Source organism: Rhinoderma darwinii, chromosome 5, assembly GCF_050947455.1.
Source record: "Rhinoderma darwinii isolate aRhiDar2 chromosome 5, aRhiDar2.hap1, whole genome shotgun sequence".
NCBI lineage: Eukaryota > Metazoa > Chordata > Amphibia > Anura > Rhinodermatidae > Rhinoderma > Rhinoderma darwinii.
In genome coordinates, this window is record NC_134691.1 from 229,563,678 (window position 1) to 229,578,978 (window position 15,301).

The following is a 15,301-nucleotide window of genomic DNA, read 5'->3' on the forward strand; positions in this document are numbered from 1 at the left end:
CAGTGCTGCCTGCTGAGCAGCACTGACCAACACTGCCTGGGCCCAGGCTTTTATCTCTGAGGCCCCATTATGATGTCAGAAAGCTGGCTCTGGAATCCTGAGGGCTCCACTATGACACGTGCAAAGTTCCGTCTGAACTTTATATAAGACGGTGCGGCTCAGTCAGTCACTCAGTGTTGCCTGAGAGGGCAACACTGCAACAGCCGGCCGCCAGGCTGTCTTTTTTTTGCACAGCTAGTTGCCTCCAGGAGGCCACAAGAGGGAGACAAGGGACTGCAAAATGGAAAATAGGCATCCACCAACTTTACAGACAACTTGTTCTCCTTGCTCCTACAACCTCCATCCTTGCACAGTTTGTTATTCTTCCAGGTAACAAAGTAACAAATCCAAATTGCTGCTCTCTTTGTAGGCAAGCAAGGGTTTGTTGCAACTGCAATTCTTACTTCTTCTTGAAATGTAGGGACGACAGTACATTCCATCACATCCATCTAGTGTACACAGGTAGGTCCATTGTGGCGGGTAGGCGGCTGGCTGCTTTAATGGCTGTTTGCTGTTCCCCTACTCCACTCCACTCCACTATTTGACTGTGGTGCTGCATCAATCAGTGGCTGGCTCAGGTGCAGCTCTTTAACTTACCTAGGAGGGAGGGCGGAGAGAAGACAAGGAAGGTGAATGAGCTGTTCCAATGTGAAATGCCGGAAACACAGAAACACAGAAGACACACACACACAACAAGAGGTGGCAATGTATTAATTAATTGCATTTAATAAATTAGCTCATTATCACACATGACTGTACAAATGCATTGTCCAACAGGTGTTGAAATAATGGGATTAAAAGGGGAGATCCCATCAGAAAGACAAAAACAATAGCAAACACAAATAGCACTTTTGGAATCTGATTTTAGTCAACACATAAGGGAAGGGTGCACCGGTCCTGGAAATACTGCAATACCAGGTCAATGCGTGGAGTGGACAGAGCAAGCTCTATTTCCATCTCCCTGTTCTAAAAATCCATTTAATATATGGTCCCCAGATAGGGGACGTATCAGATATTAAACTGATAAGAACAGATTTTTTTTTTTAAGTTGGCTACCCCTTTTCAGGGGTGTCAATGATTTATTTCATGATAAAAAATACAGTTTACAATAAAACCAACTTTTGTACAAATGAATAACAATAAAATCAATATTTCATTGCATTACATTACATAAAAGGGACATGGTGGCAAATCTTTATATGTTGGAGTTCCATTCTTTCACAAACCATTTATTAAGAAGGGTGGCATTTCTTTTTTTGTCTAATAAATAATAAATGTACATTTCGCTAAAACAAAGACCTAAAACATCATCAGTAGATAAAACATCGTGCTTAAAAATCAGGATGTTCCTGGCCTTCCATAGAGCTTCTTTGGCGCAATTCATCGTCTTCCACGCTATTATCTTTTGGCTCGCGGTTGGGCATCCAAATAGTCCATATAAAATATCTTCATAATTCAAGTCTTTCAGGTCTGCCATCTTTACCAAAAGAGGGAATATTTTTTTCCAAAATTTCTTCGCAAAATCACACGTCCAAAAAATGTGTCGAATCGTTTCCTCGGCCTGGCAGCCTTCCCTCGGGCAGACGGCAGACCTCGCGAGCCTCCTTCTGTATTGGAATGCCCGGCATGGAAGACATTGATGAATGCAGCTCCAGGCCAGGTCCATCTGTGTATTAAAAAGATAAAACACATTAATAATTTTGAAGATAAAAGCACTTCGTTCCTCATTAAAATTCTCAATCCTGCTGACCGTCTCACTTTCTCTTAGGTCTTTAATTAATTTTTTACTATTTTTCAGCTCATTTACATTTTTTCCCTTCAGGTTGAATAAGGTCACTATCTTTTCTAAAATCACATAGTTTATTGAGAGTTTAAAAGCGTAAGGTGAGGATAAAACAATGTTGAACCACCCAAACCTTCGCATTAAAAACCCTGTATTAAAACGTAAAAAATAGGACCAATAATGTTCTTTAAAAAGGGAATTAAAACAGAAACTGAAGAACTTGATTAAAAGAAACCTGTTAAAATTCGGAAAATCTTTGCCACCCTTCGGTTTGGATTTCATCACAATCTCTCTTTTAAGTTTCTCCATTCTGGAACTCCAAAAGAAGGTAAAACATGCTTTAGTAATTTTTTGCAATAAAACCGTGGGGGGAGGGAAAACCATACTGAGATATAAAAGCAGGGGTAAAATGACCATTTTAATAATTAAAACTTTTCCCTCCATGGTAAGTTTTCTCATGTTCCACATACATATTTTTTGATTTACCTTCTGCGCCACCATGTCCCAACTGATAAAACCATTATCGCACTCACTGAAGGAGACACCTAAAATCGTAATATTATCTGACACAGGGACGGGTATGTCTCTAAAAGCCATGCTTCCTATATTTAAAATATTACTTTTGTCGAAGTTCACCTTAAAACCGGAAGCACAGCAATAAAACTCAATTTGTCTGAGGGTTCTCTGAAGCGACAGGGTGTCCCTGCAAAAAACCGCTACATCGTCCATGTACCCCACTGCTTTAGCCTCTACGCCGCCACCCCCGGGCAGGGGGACTCCACGTATTAACTTATCGCGGCGAATTGTACACAGTAGAGGCTCTAATGCGCAAATAAAAAGCAGTGGGGACAAGGGACACCCCTGCTTCACCCCTGAGTCTAAAATCACGTCCTGTGTCTTAAAACCATTCACTAAAATTTTGCTTGTGCAATCTTTATAAAAGGCTTTAAGTGATAATAAAAATCCTTCAGGTATACCCATACGCTCTAAAACCTTAAAAAGATAAAAATGAGAGACACGGTCGAACGCCTTCTCGAAGTCTATAGATAAAATGGCTAATTTACCTCTTCTAGACCTCGTGTCCTCAATCACATCTTTTACCAGGTTAAGATTATCCCAGATGCTGCGGCCTGGCACCCCACACACCTGGTTAGAGTGTACAATGTGGGGTATTATGGCTTTTAATCTATTTGCGCACACTTTTGCCATTATTTTATAGTCGCTATTCAGAAGGGTTATTGGTCTCCAGTTCTTCAAAACTGCGATGTCACCTTTCTTATGTAGCAGGGAGACCTCACCCTTCCGCCAGGACTTAGGCAGCATCTTGGAATTAAAAACTTCATAAAAAAGGCTAAAAAGATCCTCTTTTAAAATGTCATAAAATTTGACATAAAACTCACTGGGTATACCGTCCGGTCCGGGAACTTTTCCGGCTTTAAAACTCTTTACCGTTTCTAAAACCTCCTGCTCCGTCAGCTCCTGTAATAAAAAATTCTGGGAGACAGGGTCTAAAACAGTAGTAATCTCCTTCAGTGAGTCACGCATAAAATTATGATCCACAGTTTTAACACTAAAAAGGTCAGCATAAAACTCATGAACTTTACTTAAAATACCCTGTACATCTGACACACCTTCAATATTTTTAATAATAGCCTTTTTATTGTTAATTTTTTTAAAAAAGTACCTGGAGCAGGTCTCATTCTCCTCCACATGCTGAATTTTGGAACGAAAAATGATTTCTTTGCCTTTCTGCTCCAGGCACTGAGCTATTTCTTTTTTTAAATTAGTGATGTCAGTTTTAACGTCAATTTCATTATCTCTCATCTTGTACAGGGTCTGCAGACGGGTGCTGAGAATTTTAAAAAAAGCATGTTTTTCTCTGGCTTTCGCCACGCTCTTTTTAATAAAAAATTCCTTTATTCTTTTTTTCATTTTCTCCCACCATGCACTGATGGGAGTACGCATGTCTCTCCCCCGCCTGCATTTTTGGTAAAATTCAATAAAATCAGTAAAAACCTGTGGATCATCTAAAAGGGAAACATTTAACTTCCAGGACTTCTTACACACCGGTTTATTAAAATCACGCTTTACATAAAATGATAAAAGCTTGTGATCTGAGAAAACATTAGTTAAAACTTCACAATTAAAAGGCAGTACATTCTCATTACAAAAAATAAAATCTATCCTGGAGCTACAGGTGGCGTTGCTCCAGGTAACGCCGGCTTCCTCTGGGCTGCTCCTATTACATTCTTTGTACAAATCTGTTAATTTAAAATCATTTACAATATCTTTGAGCAGTCCAGAGGTCTTATCGTAATTCCTACTTGTAGTACTGGTAAGCCGGCGTTCCCCCCTCAGGATACAGTTAAAATCACCTGCGAGGATAAAAGGCTCAGTTGTATTAATAAAAAGAGGTAACATTTCTAGCATCTCTGCTCTCTCATTTTTGTCAGGTGAGCCGTAAAAATTTAAAAACTGCCATTTTACGCCGTCAATAAAAGCTTTAACCAATAAAATACGTCCTGGAAGAATCTCTTGAATAAAATCAATAAAAACGTTTCCCTTAAAAAGAATGGCGACCCCTGCTGATCTGGACTCGTTAGATCCAGACCAGACTGATGGACCATACTTCCAATCCTCTTTGTATTTATGGTACTTCATTGCATGGGGAATGCCGCACTCCTGCAGGAAAAAAACAGAGGCTGCCAGGCCAGATAAAAAACTGAAGAGAGCAACCCTTCTGACTTTGGACTTGGCGCCCCTCACGTTGAGGGAGATCCCCTTTATTTCAGACATCGTGGAGTTTTAATTGTGTTAGTCTTGATTTTAAAAAATAAATAATCGTGTTACTTAAAATCAGACTTGGCCTCCACCAGCAATACCAGAAATCTCGCTTGAACTCATCTCCCCGCCCTCGTCTGACTCTAGCGAGAAAGGGGATGATTCAGGAGAGGAACTACCTTCCGTGAGCGTCGAGCCAACAGCCCTCATCTCGTATACAGGGAGTCCAGATTCACACAGCCTTACCTGGGTCTCTAACGGCTGACCATATAGGTCTGTATCGGGTGGGTCCCCCAAGGGCCCCGCCGCTCCCCCCTGAGGCCGTGCAGGCCGTGCAGGCCGTTCTAGAGGGGGAGGTTGCGCACATGGCGGGGTGTCGGTTGGCTCGGGGGGAACAGTGCCCACCCTCCTCACCAGTAACGACGAGGGGGCGGTCCTAGGAGGAGCCTCACTTTGCTTTACGGACGTATCCATTTGCTCCTCCCCTGTCACCCCCCTACCGGCACGCTCCTGTTTACCCTTTTTACGGGGACCCACTTTCAGCCAACCTTCCTCTTCAGACTCCGTATCTAGAGACCCAGGATTGGGAGCAGGCCCGGCATCCACTGAGCAACCAGCACTCTGGGATGCCTCAGTTATCTCACTGGCCTGCCCCTTCTCAGCCTTACGTTTGGCTTGGCGTTTTTCCTTCGCACTGGACTCCCTTCTCTCCTCTGAGGCTGTTGGCTGTGAGGTACCTGCTTTGGCTCCAACAGACCGTACCCTTGAAGCCCAGGTACCCCGCTGCTCCTTTGCAGCACTGGCTTGTTCCTCTCCCTGAGGGCGGGGCTGGTCCGCTGGTGGAGCACGTGGGGGCGCCCCGGGTTGCTCTTCTTCTCCGCTTCGGTACCTATGAGGACAAGAAAAATACAAGTGACCAGTTTTTTGACAAAAGTTGCATTTTTTTTCTTCTGTGCACTCCCTTATATTGTGCTCTTTGCTTCCACAGTTTCTGCAGGTGACATCGCAGTTAAAACTGGTATGTCCATAGGTACCACAAGCCCTGCAGAAGTTTGGCATCCCTGAGAAGTAGAGGTCGCCATTCACATTTCCAATTTTAAAACGAGCCGGTGGTAATCTCGTTTCTTGGGTGGAGGGGTCCTTAATCAGCGTAACTAAAAACTTCCATTTGGCGGTCCACACTCCACACTCGTTCATCACTTTCCCCAGGAGTTTGACATTTTTGAAGTAGGCAGCTAGAAATGCTGCCACTTCCATATCTCTCACATATGGGGAATACATTTTAATCACCACGAGTTTGGTTATTTCAAATTCATGCTCTACTACCTTGACTCCCGCTGCTACGAGTTCACCTTGTTTCCTCTCAGCTCGGTCCATAGCATCACGGAGTATTCCTTCTCCCATGAAGGTGACATCGTAGATTCCTCGCTTCGGGTAGTCCTGGATAGCCAAGAGCTCGTTCTTGTGGACCGCCAGCAGATCTTCCAAAATGGCGTGGACTAAAAATTTAATACCACGGGGACCGCCTCCACCCTCTGCCACGATAAATCGTGCAGAATTCTTAAGCCGGGCGTACACCGGCACCGCATCGGGTTCGCCTGCCATTAGCGTGGCCAGGTCGAACCGCACAGCTTTCGCTGCGCCCCTTGTCTTACGGAGACCAAGGGGCTGGGGGGGATCGCAACTCGTTGCTCAGGACTAAGCCTCTCTCCCAAATAGCAGCACGGGGGTGAAGTCCAGGCGAACCTGGACGATCCCCCGAGGCCGAGAGAGAGGGTACCTGAGCACCTTCTGACCAAAAACCTCCTGTATAAATACACTTGATCTTAGCCAAAAGGCCGAGAAGCGATAACCCGAATGGGCCGGCCGTTGACCGAGCCTGCCTAATACTGCTGTTCACCCCTTGCAGCGATTGATTCAGCCTACTCCTAGGCAATTCCATGGGGCCCTGCAGGCTCACACACATTTACAGCTACTAAGCGGGAGGTGAATAAAGGCCGGAGAGGAAGCCAGACAGGATTTGCTTCTTTTGCTTGCACCACAATGCAGTGCTGAAAGAGGAGGAATCTACATAAAAACGCCTTCCTGGCAACGCCCAAATGCCCTCCTGCCATGCAGATAAACACTGGCAGCGGCAGCAAGTGCATGCCCACAGCCACCCCTTGTTCCTTCACACCTTGTATCAGCTGTAATCCAGTCCAGTCCAGTGCTGCCTGCTGAGCAGCACTGACCAACACTGCCTGGGCCCAGGCTTTTATCTCTGAGGCCCCATTATGATGTCAGAAAGCTGGCTCTGGAATCCTGAGGGCTCCACTATGACACGTGCAAAGTTCCGTCTGAACTTTATATAAGACGGTGCGGCTCAGTCAGTCACTCAGTGTTGCCTGAGAGGGCAACACTGCAACAGCCGGCCGCCAGGCTGTCTTTTTTTTGCACAGCTAGTTGCCTCCAGGAGGCCACAAGAGGGAGACAAGGGACTGCAAAATGGAAAATAGGCATCCACCAACTTTACAGACAACTTGTTCTCCTTGCTCCTACAACCTCCATCCTTGCACAGTTTGTTATTCTTCCAGGTAACAAAGTAACAAATCCAAATTGCTGCTCTCTTTGTAGGCAAGCAAGGGTTTGTTGCAACTGCAATTCTTACTTCTTCTTGAAATGTAGGGACGACAGTACATTCCATCACATCCATCTAGTGTACACAGGTAGGTCCATTGTGGCGGGTAGGCGGCTGGCTGCTTTAATGGCTGTTTGCTGTTCCCCTACTCCACTCCACTCCACTATTTGACTGTGGTGCTGCATCAATCAGTGGCTGGCTCAGGTGCAGCTCTTTAACTTACCTAGGAGGGAGGGCGGAGAGAAGACAAGGAAGGTGAATGAGCTGTTCCAATGTGAAATGCCGGAAACACAGAAACACAGAAGACACACACACACAACAAGAGGTGGCAATGTATTAATTAATTGCATTTAATAAATGAGCTCATTATCACACATGACTGTACAAATGCATTGTCCAACAGGTGTTGAAATAATGGGATTAAAAGGGGAGATCCCATCAGAAAGACAAAAACAATAGCAAACACAAATAGCACTTTTGGAATCTGATTTTAGTCAACACATAAGGGAAGGGTGCACCGGTCCTGGAAATACTGCAATACCAGGTCAATGCGTGGAGTGGACAGAGCAAGCTCTATTTCCATCTCCCTGTTCTAAAAATCCATTTAATATATGGTCCCCAGATAGGGGACGTATCAGATATTAAACTGATAAGAACAGATTTTTTCTTTTGAATTTAACTAAGTCTAATCAAACTAATTTCTTAAGAACAAGGTCTAGTATAACATCTTCCAACAACTAAAGTGCCATGTGCTCTGTGCTCTTCTTTTCCCTAAACGTTTCTTGTCTAGCAGGTAATATAAATACAGTTCACTGATTGCTAATTTTATACACTCTTTTTCGCTAATATAATCTCTCTTGAACAATAAAATATTTCTGGTTTTCCATAGTGCGTTTTTTATGCAGTTTATAGTGCACCATAAAACTCTTTCTTTTTCTTTTGGCAGTGTCTCATGAATACCATAAAAAATCACTTCAAAGTTTAAAAAGCTAAGACCAGTTAAGAATTTTAAAAGTTCTCCACATTCTTTCCAAACAGTCTGTGCAAAATGACAATTCCAAAATATGTGCAAGGTCGTCTCATCATAGCAGCATTGTTGTCTAGGGCAGACACTGAAATTGCTCAATCCCCTTCTGTGCTGGAAAAATCTGGTGGGCAGACAGTCATGAACCATCATCCAGGCAATGTCTTTGTGGCTGTTTGTAAGGTAGGGTGCATTAACTTTTTCCCATATAGCAGCGCTTCTGTTGAAAGAAAAGTTAGAAATGGGTGTCATTGTATCTTTTTTCTTTATTTCTAGGGACAATTTCCTCGGATTTTTCAAAGTCTCCACCTCAAAGGACTCAAGGTTATGTTGTTTTATTACCTTTTCTAAAATAATATATTGCTTGGGTGGAAATATTAAAACTGGACTAGATAATGACATAGAAATCCACTTGCGTCGCCTAAAAATATGTCCTGCAGCATATCGTAAAAAATAGGACCAATTATTACATAAAGACACACTTTTAAAACAGAGGCTAAAAAACTTAGAATATAGAAAAAGTTTTACATTTGGCACATCTTTACCACCTTTACTAAGTGATTTAAACATTGTCTGTCTATTTAGCTTTTCGAATTTCGAACTCCATACGAATTGGAATAGCATTCTTTGAAGTCTTTTAACAGTTAACTCATTCGGTGGAAACACAAAACTCAAGTACAGCATAATCGGAAGCAGAATGGCTTTTATGACAAGAATTTTGCCACTCAAGGTAAGTTTTCTCAACATCCATAAATCTATTTTCTTTTGTAACTTGTTTTTTACGTCTTCCCAGCTTTGCGCACCATTATTTTGTTGATCGAAGATTACGCCTAAAACTTTAATTTGGTCGGTTTGCATTTTTAAGCTAGGCATAAAAAAATCAGTCCAATCTCCAATCGTAAAACAACTACTTTTGTCAATATTAAGTTTAAAAGCAGAGGCTAGGCAAAAAAATTCTGTAATTCTTATCGCTCGTCTAAGGGCAACCTGTGATGAACAGAAGATAGAGATATCGTCCATATAGCCCATGACTTTAACTTCGTTCCCACCACCTCCGGGTAGGGGAACACCTCTGACAACCTTGTCTTTTCTGATCATTGACAGAAGCGGTTCAATGGCACATATAAATAGTATGGGCGACAGGGGGCACCCCTGTTTAACTCCTGAGTGCAGCTTAACTTCGTCTGTTAGCGAGCCGTTGACTAATATTCTGCTAAAAGAGTTTTTGTATAAAAGCGCAATTTGTCGTATAAAAGCATCTGGAAAACACATCTTTTTTAAAACTAACCATAAAAACCTATGAGACACACGATCAAATGCCTTCTGAAAATCTAATGACAAGATGGCTAAATTCTGCTGTCTATCTTGCTGGTACCAAATTACATCTCTGATGGTGTTTAGATGTTCTGTCACACTTCTCCCTGGTACTGCACAAACTTGGTCCATATTTATAACTTGGCTTAAAACCCCTTTAAAACGGTTAACTAAAATTTTGGACATAATTTTGTAATCCACGTTGAGAAGCGTAATTGGTCTCCAGTTTTCTAACCGAGATTTTTCTCCTTTTTTATGAATTAGAGATACGAGTCCACTTCTCCAGGATAGTGGTAGCAGATCACTTTTAAAGGCTTCCTTAATAACAAGATAAAAGTCCACACTTAAAATGTCCCAAAATTCCCTATAAAATTCTACGGGAAGACCGTCAGATCCCGGGGTTTTCCCAAATAAAAAGCTTTTGACAGCAGCATGAAGTTCTTCAGAAGTAATGTCCTTACATAACAGTTCTTGGTCGGTTTTGGATAACGTGCAATCTAGAGTGTTAATAGCATCCTCAGTAAAAGACAAGTCTATAGGTTTGTCGTTAAAAAGTTCTTGATAAAAGCTTTGAGCTTTGGCAAGCATGCCGTCTGCTGTTGTTTCGCCTTCCAGCTCCTTAATCATCTCTTTGGTGCTGACAGTTTTTTTGAAGAAATATCTAGAGCATTTTTCATTTTTCTCAAGAATTTCAATTTTTGAGCTGAAGATGATTTCTTTCCCTTTGTTCTCAATTTCTTTTGCGATTTGTTCCTTTACATTTATAATTAAGTCTTCCATGTCTATACCAGCACTTCTAAGTTTGTAGTACGTTTGTAGCTTGGTGTTGAGTGTGTTGTGCCACTTCGTCTTCTCTCTTGCTCTCGCAATGCTTTTTTTGACAAAGAATTCTTTGATTTTATTTTTGGCGTATTCCCACCACTCTAGCATGGAAGCGTAATTTTTCTGTTTACTTTTTAAATGGTTATAATGGTTTAAAAAATCTGTCTTTATTGCAGTTTCTTGAAGTAGCGTTGTATTGAGTCTCCAGACTCCTCTGCCTTTGACAAGTCTGGGGACTTCTAATTGTGTCTGAATCATTTTGTGGTCTGAAAAAATATTGGAAATTAACAAAGATGATTTTGGAATAATTTGCTCTGTAACAAAAGTAAAGTCAATTCTGGACTTCGTAACAGCATTTTCCCAGGTGTAACCCGGGTCAGATTTTTGCAGGTCTCTCCAGGTGTCTTTTAGTTTAAAGTCTATGAGCAGGTCCTTTAACTGTTTCTCTGTTTTGTCTTTTTTTGGCTCTCCAGTGCTACCTTCTCTCTTCTCACCGGATAAGATACAATTAAAGTCGCCAGCTATTATTAGCGGGGATGAACCAGGTAAGTAGCATTGTATATCCTCCAACAACTGCGACCTTTCTTCTTTTACAGGCGAGGCATAAACACAGAGAAGCCTTAAGTCCACCCCATGATGGGTTATATTAGCAAACAGAGCTCTTCCGGGCATAACTTCCTTGAATGCATTGACTTTGAACTCCTTAGACTTAAACAATATTCCAACACCGGTTGATCTGGTTTCATTATCTCCAGACCATATGGAGTTGCCCAAAGTCCAATCTTGTCTTAGAGTTGCATAGTTCATGTCAAAATCTATTCCGCATTCCTGTACGAAAAAAATGTCTGAGTCCACTGTAGATAAATACGAAAATAAAGCGGCCCGCCTTGTCGGACCCTTTAGACTCCTCACATTGAGTGAGGAAATTTTAATGCTGTTTGCCATAGATCATTCGGATTAGTGGGCACTACTGTCCGAATCTGACATGAAGCCCACTGGGGTGCAGGGGCTAGACACGTCTTCTGAATCCGAAAATTCAATATTGGCAGGATCGGATGGTGGGGGTTTTGCCGGAGGCGGTTTTGCTGGAGGTTGCTTTGCCGGAGGTGTCAGTTTAGCTGGTGTCACTAGGGGCTTATATTGAGGCGTGCTGGACCTTTTAGAGCCAACACTTGATCCCTCTTCCTCAGGTTTTCTTTTCCTCTGCACTTCTAGATCCATGGCTTCTTCCAGACTGTGACCCTTGGCCTCTGTAGAAGATCTCTCCCCCACTTTGGCTTCGGGTTTCACCTGTCTCATGATCTTAGCCTTCTCTAGATCTTCAGAGTTTTTTGGACCAAGACCTTTGGCTGCCACAGACGATCTCTCCCCTGCTTTAGCCTCAGGTCTCACAGGATCAGCATTCTCCAATCCATCAGGGCAATCCGACCAGACAGCCGGAGCACCCACGTCAGGTAAGCCTTCTCCTTGCGGAGGTTTCGCCGCTGGCCTCTGCGCTGAAGATGTCCCAGCAGCCCCTGGCTGCCCTCTGACCGCATCTGCATAAGAGCCAGTTTTCTTCAAAGGGCAGTCCCGAAAGGCATGCCCTGGTACACGGCAAATGTTGCAGACCATCACATTTGGACAACTGAAAGTTGCGTGGCCCTTCTGGTAACACTTTTTACAAACTGCCACCTCTTCTGGGCAGTTCTCATACGTATGCCCAAAGTCCATACATTTCCGGCAAAACAAAGGCATGTTAGGATAAAACAGACGTCCTCTGTCTCTGCCAATTAAGAATCCTGAAGGGGGGTGATGGTATCCCCCAATTCCTTCTGAGTCTTCCTTCAGCTTGACAAAAAACTTATATTTTCCTGTCCACAGCTTCTCAGAGTTCAGGACTTTGTGGGAAAAGCGCACTGAGGCGCAATGTCTCTGAAGAAAGAAGCTGATGTCATCCAGGAGCACATGGGGATTACTCATATGAACCACCAGAGGCTTTTCTTCAGTGGTAAACAGAATAACAAAGACTAGACCTTTAAGGTCTTCCTCACCCAACTTCAACCTGATGGTCCTGTACAAGCTTTGACAAGCAGCTTCCGATACCAGGGTAAGGGTATAGCGACCTGGAGCATCTTGGAGAGCTAGGATGTCTTCTCTCTTTATCCCAAGGATCTCCAGCAAAACTCGCCTCACGAAGAAACCCAGCTGGAACTTGTCTCTGGCATCATCTCCAACCTCGATCTTGAAGGAATCCTTTATCTTCAGTTCATCGGATCTTGAAAAACGCATAGTAGCCTCCATCCTCGCTTTGTGGGGATCGCCTTCTCCTCGAATTCTCCTCGCAGGTCCTCTCCTTATAGCAGCATAGGGCTTAAGATGGCGAACCACCGATGCCCTATGGCCAAGAGCTCGACAAGCTTTGGAAAGACCTTTCAGTCAGACACGAGATCTGAGCCAAAAGGCCGAGAAGCGATAACCCGAATGGGCCGGCCGTTGACCGAGCCTGCCTAATACTGCTGTTCACCCCTTGCAGCGATTGATTCAGCCTACTCCTAGGCAATTCCATGGGGCCCTGCAGGCTCACACACATTTACAGCTACTAAGCGGGAGGTGAATAAAGGCCGGAGAGGAAGCCAGACAGGATTTGCTTCTTTTGCTTGCACCACAATGCAGTGCTGAAAGAGGAGGAATCTACATAAAAACGCCTTCCTGGCAACGCCCAAATGCCCTCCTGCCATGCAGATAAACACTGGCAGCGGCAGCAAGTGCATGCCCACAGCCACCCCTTGTTCCTTCACACCTTGTATCAGCTGTAATCCAGTCCAGTCCAGTGCTGCCTGCTGAGCAGCACTGACCAACACTGCCTGGGCCCAGGCTTTTATCTCTGAGGCCCCATTATGATGTCAGAAAGCTGGCTCTGGAATCCTGAGGGCTCCACTATGACACGTGCAAAGTTCCGTCTGAACTTTATATAAGACGGTGCGGCTCAGTCAGTCACTCAGTGTTGCCTGAGAGGGCAACACTGCAACAGCCGGCCGCCAGGCTGTCTTTTTTTTGCACAGCTAGTTGCCTCCAGGAGGCCACAAGAGGGAGACAAGGGACTGCAAAATGGAAAATAGGCATCCACCAACTTTACAGACAACTTGTTCTCCTTGCTCCTACAACCTCCATCCTTGCACAGTTTGTTATTCTTCCAGGTAACAAAGTAACAAATCCAAATTGCTGCTCTCTTTGTAGGCAAGCAAGGGTTTGTTGCAACTGCAATTCTTACTTCTTCTTGAAATGTAGGGACGACAGTACATTCCATCACATCCATCTAGTGTACACAGGTAGGTCCATTGTGGCGGGTAGGCGGCTGGCTGCTTTAATGGCTGTTTGCTGTTCCCCTACTCCACTCCACTCCACTATTTGACTGTGGTGCTGCATCAATCAGTGGCTGGCTCAGGTGCAGCTCTTTAACTTACCTAGGAGGGAGGGCGGAGAGAAGACAAGGAAGGTGAATGAGCTGTTCCAATGTGAAATGCCGGAAACACAGAAACACAGAAGACACACACACACAACAAGAGGTGGCAATGTATTAATTAATTGCATTTAATAAATTAGCTCATTATCACACATGACTGTACAAATGCATTGTCCAACAGGTGTTGAAATAATGGGATTAAAAGGGGAGATCCCATCAGAAAGACAAAAACAATAGCAAACACAAATAGCACTTTTGGAATCTGATTTTAGTCAACACATAAGGGAAGGGTGCACCGGTCCTGGAAATACTGCAATACCAGGTCAATGCGTGGAGTGGACAGAGCAAGCTCTATTTCCATCTCCCTGTTCTAAAAATCCATTTAATATATGGTCCCCAGATAGGGGACGTATCAGATATTAAACTGATAAGAACAGATTTTTTTTTTTCAGTTGGCTACCCCCTCGCGGGGGTGTCAATGATTTATTTATAAAAATTTCAATTTTACAATAAAACACATTTTAGTTACATAGATAAATACAAAGAATTTTTACATTGTAACAATAGTAAAATCAAATTTTCATAAAATTTATGTAGAGGGACATGGGGCAAATCTTTATTTATTTGGAGTTCCAGTCAGTCACAAACCATTTATTTAGAAGGGTGGCATTCCTTTTTTTGTCTAGTAAAAAATAAATATACATCTCACTAAAACAAAGACCTAAAACATCATCAACCGATAAAACGTCGTGCTTAAAAAGGAGGATGTTCCTGGCCTTCCATAGAGCTTCTTTGGCGCAATTCATCGTCTTCCATGCAATTATCTTCTGACTCGCGGTTGGGCATCCAAAAAGTCCATATAAAATATCTTCATAGTTTAAGTCCTTTAGGTCCGCCATCTTCACCAAAAGAGGGAATATTTTTTTCCAAAATTGTTTTGCAAAGTCACATGTCCAAAAAATATGTCTTATAGTTTCCTCGGCCTGGCAGCCTTCCCTCGGGCAGACGGCAGACCTCGCGAATCCTCTTCTGTACTGGAATGCCCGGCATGGAAGACATTGATGAACGCAGCTCCAGGCCAGGTCCATCTGTGCATTAAAAAGATAAAACACATTAATCATTTTGAAAATAAAAGCACATCGTTGCGTATTAAAATTCTCTACATTGCTGACCGTCTCGCTCTCTCTCAGGTCTTTAATTATTTTCTTGCTGTTTTTAAGTTCGTTCACGGTCTTCCCTTTTAAATTGAAGAGAGCCACTATTTTTTCTAAAATTACGTAATTCGCTGGTAATTTAAAAGCGTATGGTGAGGATAAAATTATGTTGAACCAACCAAACCTCCGCATAAAAAACCCAGTATTAAAACGTAAAAAGTAAGACCAATAGTGCTCTTTAAAAAGGGAATTAAAACAGAAACTAAAGAACTTAATTAAAAGAAACCTATTAAAATCAGGGAAATCTTTGCCACCCTTTGGT

The 15,301-nt window shown here is 43.1% G+C and overlaps 3 non-coding genes across 3 annotated transcripts; all 3 read right to left on the minus strand.

Moving 5' to 3' along the window:
- Positions 1–920: 920 nt before the first annotated feature.
- LOC142654121 (U2 spliceosomal RNA) lies at positions 921–1,109 on the minus strand. The gene has a single exon (XR_012848883.1). It is a non-coding gene; the product is annotated as a U2 spliceosomal RNA (small nuclear RNA).
- A 6,618-nt stretch (positions 1,110–7,727) lies between these two features.
- LOC142653726 (U2 spliceosomal RNA) lies at positions 7,728–7,918 on the minus strand. The gene has a single exon (XR_012848643.1). It is a non-coding gene; the product is annotated as a U2 spliceosomal RNA (small nuclear RNA).
- A 6,192-nt stretch (positions 7,919–14,110) lies between these two features.
- Positions 14,111–14,310, minus strand: LOC142654276 (U2 spliceosomal RNA). Its single transcript, XR_012848972.1, has one exon. It is a non-coding gene; the product is annotated as a U2 spliceosomal RNA (small nuclear RNA).
- Between the last annotated feature and the right edge of the window lie 991 nt (positions 14,311–15,301).